Source organism: Sus scrofa, chromosome 9 (genome assembly GCF_054392235.1).
Source record: "Sus scrofa isolate SSC_HxYL_T2T_F1_AM1 chromosome 9, Sscrofa_HxYL_maternal_Yorkshire_Landrace_v2.0, whole genome shotgun sequence".
NCBI lineage: Eukaryota > Metazoa > Chordata > Mammalia > Artiodactyla > Suidae > Sus > Sus scrofa.
Genome location: NC_139391.1, coordinates 73,965,914 through 73,982,016, shown reverse-complemented (window position 1 = coordinate 73,982,016; position 16,103 = coordinate 73,965,914). Strand labels below are relative to the sequence as shown.

General features: G+C 37.1%; 1 protein-coding gene and 1 long non-coding RNA gene across 4 annotated transcripts in view; both read right to left on the bottom strand.

The window, feature by feature from the left end:
• The window catches only part of ZNF804B (zinc finger protein 804B), a 506,235-nt gene that overhangs the window by 188,587 nt on the left and 301,545 nt on the right, over positions 1–16,103 (bottom strand). The window lies entirely within an intron of this gene.
• LOC146399982 (uncharacterized) lies at positions 8,480–14,583 on the bottom strand. Its single transcript, XR_014815744.1, has 2 exons — positions 9,694–14,583; positions 8,480–9,613 (listed from the first exon to the last, which is right to left on the bottom strand). It is a non-coding gene; the product is annotated as an uncharacterized LOC146399982 (long non-coding RNA).

Below are 16,103 nucleotides of genomic sequence, written 5' to 3'. Positions count from 1 at the left end.
AAATGATCTGTGACTGATCTTTGGGGGGCAGTAAGCAAAGACAGCATCAGTAAGAAATACTGAAACCAGTGGCACCAGATTTCATTCAAGGAACAAACTCATGTCCAAACTCATGTCCATGGATACATTCATCTACCTGAACACTGGACTGTTTTGTAAAAAGTCAGCTGAGATGTGCAAATTTGCCACATCTCCTGACCATACTACACTGCCATCACTCTCAGGAATGAGAAAGAGCCTGGGGAGTTGCCTCAATGACTCACATTTCAATTTCATTGGCATATTCCACATGATTTCAGGGAGAAGGAGATGAAAATTTCTACTTGAAATGAAGGAAATGAAAATTTCCTTGATTCACCAAGGAATCAATGCTCAGTTAAGAAGAAGGATCCTGGAATGGGCAGAATGGATGGAATGGGAGGTGGCTTGTTCTAACTCCTAGAATGGTGCTTTATCATAATTGGTGAACTGTGAGAGGAAGCCCAAGGCAGCGTTCCTCACCATTAACTTCAAGAGAGGTCAGATGAAGGAGATGACTGAAGAACCATCAGTTGCTGGTTTCAGTTGACAGCATAGAATGGTTTCCTACTGTCATGGTCCATGCCTAGAGATAATTTATTTTGCATGTTTGAATAATGACATTTGTATATTCCTGATAAGTAAGTACAAGAGCCATGTACCAATGTACTGCTTTCAGCTTAAATCACTGAGGCATTTTTACAATGCTTCTGTTAAAATCAGGATTTTAGTGCTTGCCATCACCAAATGAGGAGTTAAGAAATAGTCTTTTGGTGGAGAGTAAGAAAAATTTTGTGCAGAGTAGTGAAATATCCAATTATGTGATGTTTGTGTAATAAAAATTGTTTATAAAGTTAAAAAAATAAAGTAAAACAGAAGTAAGTTAGATTAATATTTTCTTAAGCACTTATTTAGGATTAGAGGAGAAATTTTATATTCCATTTTGAAAAATGATTATTAAATTCTTAGCATTTATATTCGTTTTTTTCACTAGGGCCCACATATCAAGCTAGTTGTCATTTAACCACATTTCTATTCATTTATTAACTGCTTGAGTGAAAGTCCTTTGTCTAGGTTAACTCCTGCATTTGTGCTCAAAATCACATTGCTTTTCACCACTTTGGGAAAGCATCGTTGTTTGTCACTTTCCAACCTTCTACTAGTTCTTTGCCCTCAATATATAAACCTAGGCCAATTTATCCCATCTAAACAATGATTGTGATTATGATGGTGACAATGCTGCTAATGGTGACAACAGTAGTGATGCTGTTAACCCCCCCACCCCAGTCCCTCCATCATCTCTAATTATAATGCTCCCTCTCTCAGGGAAAGCATTTGTTAATGGGTTGTCTACATTCATGGCTCTATTAATTCATGTCTATGAAATATGATTTTCCCTCTCATTTGTACCCTTTATGCTACTTTATTACATTTGGCACCACTAATGTGTTTCTTTCTTGACATTCTTTCTCCTTACGGTTTCTAAATTTTTTTCTGTCGTTTATTGTTTTATTTAATTTCAACTCTGGCACTTTCACTGTGATGCCTTCTTTTTTTTTTTTTTTTTTTTTTTTTTTTTTGTCTTTTTTCCTTTTCTTAGGGGCACTCCTGCGGCACATGGAGGTTCCCAAGCTAGGGGTTGAATCAGAGCTGTAGCTGCCAGCCTACGCCCCAGCCACAGCAACGCAGGATCCGAGACACATCTGCGACCTACACCACAGCTCACAGAAACGCCAGATCCTTAACCCACTGAGCAAGGCCAGGGATCAAACTTGCAACCTCATTCATGGTTCCTAGTCAGATTTGTTAACCGCTGAGCCACAATGGGAACTCTGCGTGATGCCTTCTTGAGCAACTTTTGCTACATTCGCTCTTAAACATTTATATTTTCTAACACCTTCTCACATCATATGTTCTCTTTAGGTAACAACGTATAGACCCATGGATTTGATTATATGCATGTGGAAGATTTCTAAATCTTTATACCCTGTCCAGTCCCCTGTATTCTTTTTTTTTTTTTTTTTTAGTCCCCTGTATTCTATATCTCTTTATTCAACTGAATGTTTTATGTGTATCTATCTGGTGTCCCTGTGGAAATTCAAATTCTAAATATTCAACCTCTGATTTACCATTATCACTGCACAATCATATTCCCAATTCCATGACAAGACCCATCCCCTTACCCTAATCAGAGATCTAGGAGTCATTCCCAGTTCTTGCATCTTTACTCTCTACTTAAAACAAGCACTGGACAACTTATACCTGTAATGCTAGTGACACTTGACAAAATTGTTAATACTCTTAAGATATCAGTTATTACTAATTTGACCTATAGATTCAACACAATCCCAATCAAAATTCCAGTAGTAACTTTGTGTATATCAATAAATTGACTGTGAAGATTATATGAAAAAGCAAATGACCCAAAACAGCCAGCACAGTATCAAAGAAAAAGAACAAAGAGAGGATAGAGGACCCCAGTTGAAGACTTACTGTAACGATACAGTGATCAAGACAGTTTGGTATTGGTGAAAGGACAGATAAGTATATCAACAGAATAGAATAGAGAGCCCCCCAAAAGACCGACATAAATAGAGCCAACTGATATTTGACAAATGTGCAAAGGCAATTCAATCGACTAAGGACAGTCTTCAATAAACGGTGCTGTAACAACAGGACATCATCATGCAACCAAATGAATCTATACATTGACTTTCACAAATGTTAACTCAAAATAGATCATAGACCTAAGTGTAAGATGTAAAACTACCAAACTTCTAGAAGATAACATAGGAAAAAATTTTGGTGAACTTGGATATGGCAATGAATTTATGTATATGTATGTAGTTTTGTGTGTGTGTGAGAGAGAAAATATACAGGACTTAAAATTTACCATTTTAACAATTTTTAAGTGTATAGTTTGGTGGTATTGAGTATAGCCACATTGTTGTGCTGGTAAATAACTTTTAGATATAACACTAAAAGCATGATTCTTGAAAGAAAAAAAAAATGACAGGCTCAATTATATTAAAATTAAAGAACTCTGCTCTGAAAAAGCCAGTTTTCAAAATGAAAACATGGACTTTCTACCGTGGCTCAGTGGTAATGAACCCAACCACTATCCATGAGGATGCAGGTTCAATCTCTGGCCTTTCTCAGTGGGTTAAAGATCCGGCGTTGCTGTGAGCTGTGGTGTAGGTTGCAGACGCAGCTCAGATCTGGTGTTGCTGCGGCATAGGCCAGCAGCTAGAGCTCCAAATGAACCCCTACCCTGGGAACTTCCATATGCTGAGGGTATGGTCCTTAAAAAAAATGAAAATACAAGTTACAGAGTGGGAGAAAATATTTATCTACTGAAAAATGTGTTCAAAATATATAAACAACTATTAAAAGCCAACAGTATGAAAAGAACAAACTAATTAAAAAGTAAGGAAAAGATGTGAACAGGCATCTTATTAAAGAAGATATATAGATGGCAAATAAGGATATGAAGAGGTACTCAACATCATATATCATCAGGGAACTGCAAATTAAAACAACAATGGGACACCACTACACACCTATTAGAATGGCTGAAATCCAAAACACTAACACACCAAATGCTGTCAAGGTTATGGAGCAACAGGAACTCCATTTATTACTCATGGGAATGAAAAATAGTACAGCCACCTCAGAAGATAGTGGGTGGCTTCTTGCAAGCTAAGCATACTTGTACCAAATGATCCAGCAATAACTTTCTTGGTATTTATCAAAATGGCTTTAAAACTTATGTCCATACAAAAATCTACACATTGATGTTTACGGCAGCTTGATCCAAAATTCAAAATTTGGAAACAATCAAGATGTCTTTCAGAAAGTAAGTGCATAACACACTATGGTACATTCATACAATGGAATATTATTCAATAATAAAAGAAATGAGCGATCAAGCAACACGAGACATGGAGAAAGCCTTAGCATATTGCTATGTTAAAGAGGGCAATCTAAAAAGATTTCATATGGTATGATTTTAACTATATGACAAAAGGTAAAACTATAGATACAGTAAACTGATCAGTGTTGCCTTGGATTTTGTGAGGTGGAGGATGTTTCTGTAAACACAAGGTGTAGTTAAAGCAGAGAAACTATTCTGTTTTCCTATGGTAATGGTGGGCATTACACTGTGCATTCCTGTCAATTCACATTACATAAAAGTCTGTGCAACACAAAGAGTGAACCCTAATGTAAACGATGGACTAAAGTTAATAACAGTCATCAAAGCATTACTCATCAGTGGGAACAAGTATACCATGCTAACACAAGATGTTTATCATAGGGGAAACAGGGGTGTCAGTGGAGTGGGAATACAGAAATCTCAGTATGTTCTGTTCAACTTTTCTGCAGATCTAACACTACTCTAAAATATAAGGTCTATTAATTAAAAAGAAAACTGCTAAGGTGTCACTTAAATCTGTTCCCTTAATTCTATTCATGCTGGCGCCTTTCATCCAGACCCACACTATAGCTCACCGAATCTCACTGTAATAGACCTTTACCTGGTCAACTTGCCTTTAGTTCATTCAACTCAAACCATCCTCCACACTGCTTCCAACATGTTTTCTTCTATATTGAAAAATGGATTATAGCAGCATTTCAAATCATTTAGGTCCTCCCCACTGGCTCACTATTTAACCTATGTGACCATTCGTCATTGGGCAATAGTGAACTTATTAAAACTTTGTGAATATACTAAATTGTATGATGTTTTGGTTGTGCTATTTTATTTGATTAGGGCACCCCCAACTCAACTGCCTAATGGTACCTAGCATTCCACCAACCAGCTTATTTGTTCTGAAACATTAATTTGTCTTTTCCTCTCTGTGCTCTTCTTCCAGATTCTATGTTGGCATCACTGGTTTTGTCATCTGCTTGCCACACCAGACAGATGTGCTCTTCAAGGGAAAATGCCATGGATATTTGTCTTTTTCCAAGATGCAGAGCCATCTTTATGTTACCAGGACCCAGAACAGAGTTTAATCCAAATAGGCACATAACACATTTAATTTCCACATGTAGATTAATTAAACACATACCACATGAGGCAAATCACTTACCAGCAGTGGTAGGACAGATAAATTCTCTTTAGGGGCAGAGTGGAAAAATACTATTTTTCATCTGCTAGAAAAGCAAGCAATCAACTAATGGATAACAAAGGAGGAACTCAGATGATTTTTGAAAAAGAGAGTAAAGTGATTAAATATGTGCTTAAAGAAGATTGTGTATTGGAGTAAAGGAGAAAATAAAAGAAAGATAGGTAACAGGAGACTAATTACCTGACTACAGCAATAGTGCAAAGATGTGGCAGTAAGAGTGTAGAAGGGAAGTGACCATGGAAATAAAATCAGAAGGTAAAAGATGAACAAAATTCAGTGGTTCCTGGTGCCTAGGTCCAAGGGACTATGTTATGGCTCAAGTTCTACCAGGCAGATTAACAACCACCACTGGGGCAGCTGACAATTTGCAAGAGTGCTTATAGAGATAGCTATTCCCGTTAGAGACTGAGGAGACTTTTAATTTAAAATAATGTGATGATAGAAAGTGTAATGCAAAGTCAAGACATTTTGACTATTCTACAACTCATTAAAAGACCAGGCAGTCTTTTATTCTCTAATGGTAGTCTTAGCCTTAATTCAGTGTGCTAGTATAAAATACATCACATGCATCCTGTTTTCATTTAAAAGAGGCAGGTGAATTAAATAGAATCATGTTGTCAAATTATTTGCAATGATCCAAGTATTCTCCCAGTAATTATACCTAATGCATGATTTATTTCAGGTCTATTAGTGATTAAAAATATTTTTTTCCTTTATTGATTGTCTCTTACTAATTATACCCAAACATGATATACTTCATGCTTATGAATAGATGATAACTATTAGTTGGATATTTTTTTCTCCCACACTAATGACATAACTCTGCAGGAAAGCATTTATTTATTAAATATGTCTACAGTTTAAATGTAACAGCAAATCATGAGCTATTTTTCTTCTCTCCAGAAGAATTTTCCAGCAATAAAAATATCTGCATTAGATTCTTCCTTTCCACTCTAAATTTAACATAGGTTATTCTTTCTAACTCGTGTCTTTTTACAGACTGCTTCTTTGATCTTCATGTCTTTTTGTTCTTCCTTTCCTCATGTATTTCTTACTTAACCCCTTGTAATTTGTCTTCTGCCAGCTTTTCTACGGACATGCTTCCCTAAAAGGTAACTCTGGACTTAAATCTTGCCACATCTGATAGAATCATCCTCTTTGACCTTCTGTGACCTGTCGGCTGTACTGTTCCTGCATTTCCAAATAAATATGATTATCCTTTATATAGATCATGACCTATAAGACTACTTAAAGAGAGTGAAGTTGTTCTAGAGTAGAAGAAGTTTTCTAAAAGTGAGACACCACAAATGATCTATCTACAAAACAGAAAGAGATCATGGACATGAGGGGACAGACTTGTGTTTGCCGGGGATTGGGGGAGGAGTGGGATGGATTGAGAGTCTGGGGTTAATAAATGCACAGTGTTGCATTTGGGATGGATAGGGAATGGGATCCTGCTGTATAGCACAGGGAACTATACCCAATCACTTGTGATAGAACAGGATGGAAGATAATCTGAGAAAAAGAATGTGTGTGTGTGTGTATGTGAGTATATACACATACATATACATACATGTATACATATAACTGGATCACTTTGCATTACAGCAGAAATTGCCAGAACATTGTAAATCAACCATAATAAAAACAATAAAATTATGTTGATTAAAAAATAATAAAAGTGAGACCCCTTCGAGCCAAGGTCTGGAAACTACTCTGTGGTATTTAAAATATTTATGGGACCTGCTGTATAGCACAGGGAACTCTACTCAATACTCTGAGATAATCTATATGTGAAAGGAATCTGACAAAGAAGAGGTGTATATATATATATATATAACTGAATCACTCTACAGTAGAAATTAACACAACACTGTGAATCAACCATACTTCAATAAAATTTTAAAAAATAAAAAGTAACTCCTTTCTTTAAATGTTTTACTGTATATGGAGATAGTCTCCCATCTTTCTTTTCACCTCATGGCTCATCTTTCTTTGAAAACCACTGATCCCATGGTTTTTTATTCCTCCTCTTCCTAACTGAAAACTCCCTGAAATATCAGCATTCAAGCCTGTGCTTGTCTCTCAATGCACTTTCTAAGATACAGGCCACCCATTCCTGCTCTCTTAGGTGGGAAAAGGATGAGAAAACAAAACAACTGATTAATTGTACAGTATCATAACTGATGTCCACTAAGAGCTGAAAGGGAGGAAATGGTCACGCTCTTTTAATTTCCAATGGCTTATGCTCTATTTCCTCCTTATTGTATAGCAAAATTATATTCTATTATTAATTATTTCTACTAGTTCAGATGCTTCATGATGGCCTTTTCTTTCTTCTGATGACTCTGACTTTGCAGCTGTGACAGTTTTTGGCAACTGGCCTGAGATATTTCCTGCTCTAGCTCCAGACGTCTGATCTATATCACAACTTTTCCACATAGTTCTTGACCCCAATCAGCAGACCTCCTGAGGAAGACTCATTCTTTCTCTCATCTCAATTCCTGACCCCACACAGAGCCCACAGGAGATTTGCAGTAATTGTTGAGAGCTTTTAGAAGTTGGCACTGGCCCTCTCCACTTGCCCTTCTTGTGTGGATAGAGACAGATGTAAGACACGACTCTGCCATTCCCACACACTTCCAAGGGCATCCGTGTGTGTTCCAACCACTCAGATCCATGCGGTAGGGAAGACAGTGCTTGTGATCACACTACCTTTCTTCTTTCTCAAACTATCCACCCCTAGGCTGCACTTCTCTCCAGCCTAGAAGACCCAATATCTTGTCTGACAGCAAGAAAAATTCTGAGTTTATCTATTCACATGCATCCCTTAGTCAATTTCTAACTCCTGTCTTTAAAGCTTAGAATCTTAAAAACATAAAACTTTGTTCTCAGCTATGGATATGTCCTAAGGCACTAGAGTTCTTCCACATAACTGCTAAGAAGAGAGTGTCAGTGGCTGAAACAGGAAGTCTGGAAAAAGCTCATTGACATATATTTGACCCATCACTCCATTTCAGACGCCTCACAATATGCAATATATTACAAGTTTATTTATTGGCCAAGATTAATATAAATTCACAACATTGAATTTATAGCTCATCAGCATATTCTTAAATCAATACGCATTTAAGAGAAGAACCTCATCATGCACGATGTTAAAAATGATCCTTGATATCATAAGAATTGGAAATTCCTGCACTAGTGACACCCACTAACTTACAACATTAATTATAAATATGAGTGGTTTTTTTATTAACTAATATTTATAACCAGTAGGTTCATTTACATTGGAATTACATTCTTGATAAACTCACCCATTATCTTCATTTTATTTTTTCTTTTAATAACTCTGCCTTTGACGGCTATAGCTCCAAGTAGTTATGCTGCGAGCAACAAGGAAGGGGTTAGAAGATGCAAACGATTGCATTTAGAATTGATAAGCAATGAGATTCTGCTGTATAGTCCTAGGAACTATTATCTGATCACTTGTGATGGAACATGATGGAGGATAATGTGAAAAAAAGAATGCATATATATGTATAACTGGGTTAATTTGCTGTACAGCAGAAATTGACGGGACATTGTAAACCAGCTACAATGATTTTTTTAAATAACAAAAACATTAAAAAAAAACTATAGTTCCATTTCCACATGTTCATTATCTGAGTTCCAGCCCTGTATTTACAACTCGATCAGATATTTCCAGTAGGAGGCAGCCCAGTCATTAAATCTTTTCAGCTCCAAACCAAAGTAACCATCTTATTCCCTCCAAAAACCTGGTGTCTTCAGTATATTCAATGATATCACCTGCTTCCTGCAATGATGTCCCTGTCTCCTGCTGGGAAACCTGATACATTTTTTTCTTCGCCTGACTCTAGTCCTTCCTCCATACCGAAGTGGTTCCGTTTTCATGTTATATAACATAGCACTGAATTGCCTTTTCTCTTGCAGATTTTTCTGACCAACATCTCAGTCCAGGCTTTTTTAAACCTCATGCCTGCTTTGCTACAGTAACCTTGAACCTTGTCTTCCTACCTTCCAGCCCATCTTCATAGAGGTAATGCACTTCTGAAAAATGTGCCTTTTTTCTAATTTTATTTCTCATCACTGGGATTTCAAATAGTTGTTAATTGTATTGCCCCTTATTCATTCAGAAATCTGATAGTTAAGCCTCTTGATAATGAAGATCCACTTAACTCATCTAACTCTTCAGTTACTGTCTACGTGAACCCTTTACCTCACGCTGGCCTCATGATCATTTCCCCACCTCTCCTTTTTAGCTTCTGTTACATACCTTGGCTTAAAATGATTTTCTCTGTTTTCTTCTCACTCTATTCCAATGTATTTTTAAAGACTGAGTATCACTTCTTCAACCCTAAATGCAAAATTCAGTGGTATAGAGCCAGTAGACTATTTTGATATATCATATGATCTAAAACACTGATGAAGAAGCACATATACTAAACAGCCCAGAATGGCTATCATATAAACAATGGTTCTCAATACTTTAAATGATATGTAGTTTCACAGAATACCTCACAATAAATGGCTGTGCTTTTAACATCTGTTGAATGAGAAAACACAAATACATAATATTAAATTATATTTCATAAATGTATTAAATTTATTTTGAATGTGTGCATTCAGCAAATTTGTCTTGAGGGCCTGCATGTGCTGGGTTTCATGCAAGGTACTAGATATAAAACAGGAAATAACAGTGACACCACCTCTGCCCTCTTGGAACTTATATTTAATTTAGAAATACTTTTACATAGATTTGTGATATTATCTACAAATTAAATGTGAAAGGAATAGAATTTTCACATTGATTTTACACCAGTTACTTAAAATGAATTTCTTCTGATTTTGCATACAAAATTAGTCAATTTTCATATACCTTTTCCTCTTGTGGGAAATCGAACTTTTTACTCCTTTTATAAATGTAAGTTAAGCTTCTTTATAGTATTAACAGTGAAAAATAATGGAGATGTTTGATTATTGTTAATAGATCTTATTTTATATTTTAAAGGGGTGTGGCTATTTCTGTTCACCTTAAAATTATACTAAGTTTATGAAATAGAGAGTATCGTGAAGAGTATTAAAAGTATAAAAATATTGTCATAAATGAAATGTATGTGATGAAAATGCAAAACATTCACTTCTGACCTCTCTATTTGAATACCAGCCCTGCCAAATGGTTGATCTGTGCACCATGCAAATAGCTGCAAGCTAAGCTTGCCTGCTGGAGGAGCTGGTGTATATAATGCATACAGATTATTGAGTTTTGCTGTAGCGATTCTGAGGAAATGAGATGTTTTAGAGTCAGTTTGTGTGCACTAAAACTGCTATATTAAAGGATTTCATTCTGAAATTGCATTGCTTTTTGTATTCCATTAATGAATCCTGGTTTGAGGAAAAATGATTAAAATAGAAAGAATGTGCTCATTTATTTCTAGGGGTAGTTTGATATGTATCACATTTGAAGTTTTCTGATGAAGCCCAGGTGAAATATGTATCCAATACCAACATAAACTTGATATATAAGTACCATATATATGGTACATAACCTTGAAACTACCTTGATAATATGGTTTCTTGTTGTCATTTTCCTGAGGGAAAATGTGTTGGTAAAATACATGTGCTTGAAACACTGGTTTAATTAATCTGAGGTGATTTAAATGCATACTGTTAGCCTCCACCTGGATGCCAGGCTTCAAAGTTTGCCTCTTCTATCAAATGATCTATGTGACCCAACACCCAAAGGCCAAAGCCTTTTCCAGATGAAAGAGGGTAAAGAGGCTTTTGCGGACTCTCCAGGGATGGTCAGAAGGTCAAATTTGCAGTTAGTTCAGTTCTGACATCACAACGCCCAGTAATTGTACACAAGCTGTTTCTGATTTGCATCTCTGAATCTGAACCTTGTCTTTATAAATTTCCCAGCACTTCTAAAATGAGGAGTCTGACTTATTCTTGAAGTTCTCCTGGGTGAGAGCATGCCCTACCTCAAAATTCCAGTCCAAACCCTACTGAGCATTTTTCCCCATGCAGAGATATTTCAACAAGAAAATCATGCACTTGATCCAGGCTTGAACTCGAGATCGCTATGCCCATCTACTAACTGTAGCACTTCCACTATAAAGTCTTGAAATCTGTAATGCCCAACATCTGCCTAAACCTCCAATTCCTCTTATTTCTCACATCCTGATACAATTTTCCTTTCACTGAACTGTACCTTTTCCCAGTCCCTACGACTAGGTCTATTTCCTAGTGTCCTAGTGGCTTCTGCTTCCCAGTGAACAGGTAGATTCCAAACATGTAAGTCATATTTGACATAAAATTTAACATTTTGAGGAAAATACTTTTCTATGCATTTTTCTTTGTATTTTCTTCCCCCTTTTACCCTGTTTTTTACATGGTTATCTTTAGAACATACTTTCAAAGAAAGGATTCTAGGGGTCAAGATATGATACAGCAAAAGAGTAGGCACTTCATAGGTCTTAACTCTACGTTCTCACCTTCTGGAAGTGTCCTCAAGGATTTCCAATATGAAATTCTCATCATAGAATCTAGCCACAGTCTACTGCTTTTCCCTTAGTGCATTTCTGAACCAAGTACTCAGTTTATAAAATAAACAGGTATTATTAATAACTGTCTCAGCCACTATATTCCCTCACATGAATGTGCTGATGGAATTAAGGCATCTTGGAGTTCCCATCGTGGCTCAGTGGTTAAGGAATCCGACTAGGAACCATGAGGCTGCGGGTTCGATCCCTGGCCTTGCTCAGTGGGTTAAGGATCCATCATTGCTATGAGCTGTGGTGTAGGTCGCAGACATGGCTTGGATCCTGCGTTGCTGTGGCTCTGGCATAGGCCAGCGGCTACAGCTCTGATTAGACCCCTAGCCTGGGAACCTCCATATGCTGTGGGTGTGGCCCTAGAAAAGGCAAAAAGACAAAAAAAAAAAAAAAAAAAGAATTAAAGCCTCTCCTTGAAGATGGTGTGTCAGCTACATTCATGTTTCACCAGAAGGAACAGCTGATTAACCTATTTATGATGAAAGCCTTTGGAGGGATTGATTTATCAATGTTTGTAATGACCAGGGGTAACAATACAAAAAAATATTTATTGAAATTATTCCTCCTGGCCGTTTACTGACTAAAGTTATTGGTTTTTCTCCTTCATCCCATTTTGTACACAAAGATAGAAAGGTAAGAGTTTTTGAGAGTATGAAACATATATAGGAAGAACATGGAATTCAAAGTTAGACAACTGGAATTTGAGTGTGAAGTTATGTAATAGCTATGTAACATTATATTGTTATTTAACTACTCCGTACCTCAGTTTCTTCATTAGTGAAAGTTACTACAATGCTTGTGGCTTTTGGCACAGAATTTGCAAGGATAATGTGGTGATTAATAACATGGATTCTGAGGCAACCCAGAGCTTGAACCTAGGTTCCTGTTCTTACTGGGAGTGACCTCAAACAAGTTACTTAACTTCTCAACACCCCCTGCCCTTGACTCTGGCTTTAACAGTGAAATATAAAGTGTTCCTACCTCAAAGGATTTTTGTAAAGAATTGAACTTGATAATACAGGTAAAACATAAAGTGCTTGGGTTAGTGTCCAAGCTAGTGCACAATCAGCATTAAATCCAATTATTACATTATTATAAAACTTCTGAATGTGTCTTTTAAATGCTAAGTACATGGCAGCTCAATGATACAATGAAGTAAGCACAATCCTGTCAAAGCAGGTGAATTTACTGGAATGTTTTATAAAAAGTTTATGGAAAAAGTGGGTGGTACATTTGTAGTATAACAAAGCGCATTTCTTGCACGAAACTTCACCATAAAATGAACCAGAGTTTTCGTCTTTGTGGGACTTCCAACTCAATAAGAACTTTTTTGACGAATTCAAATAAATGAGAATATTTCTGGTGATGTAATCAAGGTTCTGTGTTGCAGTGTTTTCACTGTTGTGATAGGCAATCCATCTCTTTAAAAAACTAAACCATTATTGTGTTTCTATTAATTTCTTGTTAGGTTTCATCTGAGTTGAAAGCTTGTGTGATTTCCTATAATAACTTTCAAACCGTACACTGATTGGACTGCTGATTCATTATTCTATTTAACAGATAGTCTCTAGCTTAGTTCTTTGCTCCTAAATTATTTAATATTTATCTTCATTTAAGTTGATTGGGTGCTTGTTGGCACTCTTACTCAAACCCTCTTCTCCTTGAATCAGGTTTCATTGCCCTTCATTATTTTCTCTGCTTCCAATTCCAGCTTCATTTGCAGACTCAGAAATTTTGTTTCATTGCCTTCATCCAACTCATTTATGTATATTACAAACATCCATGCTGCTGAAATTGATCCGTGGCCCAAGTACAAGAAAATTCAGCCTTCAAGTGAAATGAGGTAGCAAGAAAGTCACTGAAACAGAGTGTGTGCTTTGCTCTGAAGCAGTCACAACAGTCCTCCAAGTGGTTAAAAGATGAGTGGGGGTGGGGGTGGGAGGAACACAAGGGATCGAGGGAAGATGAGGTCACCTGGAGATGCAGCTGCACGTTTCCCATTAATTTTGGTTGGGTGCTCAGCATCAAGCCAAATACAGGATTTAGCCTGAAGCAATCTGTGAGGCTTTGAGAAAGTTGGTCTTTGCAACTGAAATGACTTTCATGATAAGCAAAGATTAAGGATCAACAATGCTAGGGATGAAATCTAAGACGGGAATAATTCAACACTGCATGTATGAGAATAATCTGAGGATCTGAGAACAGAGTGGGCTGGGAAGGTCCATAGCTGACCAAAAGACCCAATTTCATGTAAGTTCGACTTGATTTCCTTTTATTTGGATGTAGTGCCCTATACAAAGGATCTGTTTGTCAGCCATCTAGATTAACTGATTAATTAATTAATTTAGAAAAGGTACACATATAATAAAAATTACTTTGAAGAGGAGTGCAATAGGAAACCCGCATTTGAAAATATAAATGGAATAGGTACTCTCACTTTTAAGGGATACAATAGAGTTAAGACACGTTTCAAAATTCCATAGTTATCTTTCAAACTAGATTATCTTAAATCAGGAACTGCAAACAAAAACAAAAAACACCCACCCAAGGATCAGTTTTGTTAGTCATATAAACAAATATAAGACTTCTCACACTACAATACATAGGTCACTTTGCCTCAAAAAGGACCACAAAAGACAACAAAAAGGAATGCTTGGTAAGAACCACTGGTCAACATCTGCCTCAGGATCAATTCTCCCAGAAAGTACCCCTTCAATCCTTAGACAGCTGTTACCCCCATGGTTTCTTTCTGTGTATGGAACTGTCTCATCTTTGCCTATGTCACCAGACCTGCCATACTTCTTCCAGTATTTAGTTTTGATGCTTATTTTTCTGGTCAAGCCTTAGGTTAAACCATTTCTCATTTGCTGGGATATCGATTTTCAAACTGGGTTCTGCAGAAATGGATCTTTAATGAGTCCTACAGGAAGTTCTAGGAGAGATGCAGAAGTTTACCAAACATATTTTATATGTATTTTTAAAGAGTTTAAAATTTGAAAGGAGACAAATGTAAATGACTTGTGTGTCAAATTTTAACACGTCAGAATTCTCATTTGTAAAGAGTTGTAGTTACCTGATAATTCAATTTTCTGCAAAACTTGTAACAGAATTTTCCTGCTTTCCCACAGTATACACTTAAAATTTTTGTGATTAGGAAGACTGATGATTTATACTGACCTTTGTTTTATTTCATATTTGTGCATCTCTGTATAACCATTAGTCTAACACCAGGCAAGTCTCATATATATTTTTCAACACACACTCATTTTGGTACAATTTTCTCTTGTATAACTATGTACAATAGAACATATTATAGTGTGACAATAGCATATTATAAGAATTTTCATGTTTATGTTTTTTGGAATGCTTACCTTTTAGCTTTTATATTTGTGAACAAATGCAGTCCGTGATAGACATCGCTAGAGACTAACTTTGAAACAAATATTGTTTACTGCTGCTCCCTTTAAAAGCTTCTCAATCACATTAATGAATTAGATCCTGAGACTGCAAGTCAAGCTAAGTTTTTAGGTCTATTGCCTTTGAACATGAACATGGGAGTGCAGATATCTCTTCAAGACAGTGATTTCATTTTCTTTGGATACACACCCAGAAGTGAGATTGCTGGATCAAATGGTAGTGCTATTTTTTAATTTTTTGAGGAACCTCCATACTGTTTTCCATAGTGGTTGCACCAATTTACATTCCCACCAATGGTGCACAGAGGTTTGCAGGGAATCAAAGTCCTCCTGGATTGGAGCTGGTTATAAGGGTCTTGGGCAATGTGGTCTGCACCCGGTGGGCTGGTTACCAGGGGCTCAGGGGGGCACCGATCCTGTTGGTTTCCTGGGTAGGCGAGACTGCCTCCAATATCACGTTCAGTGGAGTGGCCCTGGGACAAGCATTCACTTCCAGGTCCACAGGTGGGGCCTCAGACAGAGGGCCTATTTCCAGATGTACAGGGAGTCTGGCTCCTGCCAGAGTCATGAGAGGGCAGAACTGGTTCTGGACAATGGCTGAGAGAGCTTGGAGCCAAATACATGATCTTTGGAGGGTGTGTATGGTCTGTCTCCCATGGGACCCTGGACCCACAAGGCTGCTGGCATACTGGCAGATTGTGGCTGTAAGGATGAGGTTATGTGCACAGGGCCCTTTCAGGATCTTGAGGAGAACAGACAGGAGTGTCTCTGACTTGGTCCTTGTGCCAAAAGGACTCTGCAGACTGGGATGGGCTAAAGGTCAATTACAAGGTCATTTCAAAATCTATAATCTGAGCAAGTTTGACAGGGTCATCTTCAGGGGCTCACAGACCACTTCAGGGTATACAACCAGACAAGGTCTGTATTTCTATAACCTGTATGGTCATCTTGGGTTCCTT